General features: G+C 40.1%; 1 pseudogene; it reads right to left on the bottom strand.

Moving 5' to 3' along the window:
* Nucleotides 1–948: 948 nt before the first annotated feature.
* On the bottom strand, nucleotides 949–1,374 carry LOC148295060 (pyruvate decarboxylase 4 pseudogene; annotated as a pseudogene).
* Nucleotides 1,375–1,891: the final 517 nt, after the last annotated feature.

Genomic DNA, 1,891 nt, shown 5'->3' with positions numbered 1-1,891 from the left:
AGGGGATGGAGGAAGCATGTGGGAGGAATGAGGGAGAAATGAAGATGGAAAAAATTTAAAAGTGTTTTTTCATTTTAATTTTATGTAAATTCCATACACATTTCTTCAACATCATCTCTCCCACCGCTCTTCCTCTACCCTTCTTCATCTCTCATTTTCTCCCTTATATTCTCTTTATCTCTAACCAAAAACCAAAAACCAAAAACGAATCCCAAGTTAATATCAACAAGCTTATGTGTTTTTATTTATTGAAGGAAGTCAACAAGCCAATTATCTGAACATAGAGTTAAACCATCTTATCTTTACAATGTGATTGAAACTTTTGCAATATCACATCAACCCATCTAAGTCCTTTCCTATTCACATACGCAATGGGCTTACAGTTCAAACTTCAAGGGGTTAAGGATCTTCTATTCCCATTTGGTCTGTCCCATCTCTGTCCCTTATCTAACTTTTGACACATGTCCTTTGAATTAACCCTATCATAACACTGTTAGATTTTAATAAAATTAAAACTAATAAAAACTATTTGAGGAAAATCAAAAGACCCAACAGCCACCAAAAGTCCCACCCACCCAGTACCGTCAGCCACCCCACCCTGGCGGCGGCAACCCCCTCTCCTCCCCACGACTAACAAAGCTTCATTCTCTATGTCTACCTTTTTCGTTTCTTTTTTCTTTTTTTTTTGTCGGGTACTTAAGCTCTTGGCTAAAATCAGGCAACCCAATAGTACTAATGTGGTGAAGAATCCTGCTTCCGTAGTCACTAAAGTTAGGTCCTCCAACCCAATAGTTCTAATTTGGAAAATTCAAAGAGACTACACGGCACACGACTTGAGGTATGCATTTTGATTTATTTGTTTAATTGATAATTTGATATGCATTTTTATTAGATTTAATTGATATTTATTTTCGTCAGATTAATTTATAGGTTAAATTATAAGGGACTTTATTGTTTACATATTTTTTTATGAGCTTTTAGCCTTTTGAATGTTGCACCTCCTCTGAAAAATTCATTGATCCACCAGTAGCCTCCAACTATACAAATCAGAGGCAAGTTCTCACAATAGGCTTCAACGACCGCATTGAGAATACTGATCCCGTCCACAATGAAAGTAACAACACACGCGTCGACACCACGAGAGTGAGCGTAGCCAGCATTGAGCTCGTTGCAACAGGCAATGTTCGTAAGCCCGGGCTTTGCGATGAGGTGGTTGAGGAGGGTCAAGTTAAAGTCACCGGGCACAATGAAGACATCAGTGACGGCGATTTGGATGGGTAGGCGAACAAGGTGGCGACCCAAAGTGGCCTCGGACAAGTTGATCACGGTGGAGTTCCCATAGCGGCGCCGTTTGGTAGAGGATGCCCACTTCATTTCTTGCAGCCTTGCTAACTTAAAGCACTCCGATTTTGGTGTCCATGGATTGTTGAGTGACTTTGATCACAGTCAAAAACACTCGAAACAAAAGAAAAATGGAGACTTTGGACTTGAAAAATAAAACGAAACTTTCTGATGACAATTGTCGTGTTGCGAGAAATGTGATTTTTTGTTTTTTCTTTTTGGTTGATGGTGTGGATTCAATTTATAAATTTAAAAAAAAAAACTAAAGAAATCAAGATGATTATTTTTTATTTTATATATATTTAAAAAAGGCACCGCTATCTAATACCACACCCCCCCCCCCCCCCCCCAAATACCAGCCACCACCATGCTTTTATCTTCTCTCTTTCTCTTCAACAACAACCCACAACCATGTCACCTCCACCTCCCAACCACTTTCCCCACCCACACCTCAATGCCCCGATTCCCCAAGCCACACCCACTACCGCAACTCTATCCACCCCACCCCAAATCTCCCTTTCTCAAGAGAACTAAACCCCTTCCCATTTCT

This window comes from Prunus avium, chromosome 4 (assembly GCF_965620075.1).
Source record: "Prunus avium chromosome 4, drPruAviu1.hap1.1, whole genome shotgun sequence".
Taxonomy (NCBI): domain Eukaryota; kingdom Viridiplantae; phylum Streptophyta; class Magnoliopsida; order Rosales; family Rosaceae; genus Prunus; species Prunus avium.
Note: the sequence above shows the minus strand (reverse complement) of the source record. Positions and strands in the feature narration are given on the sequence as shown.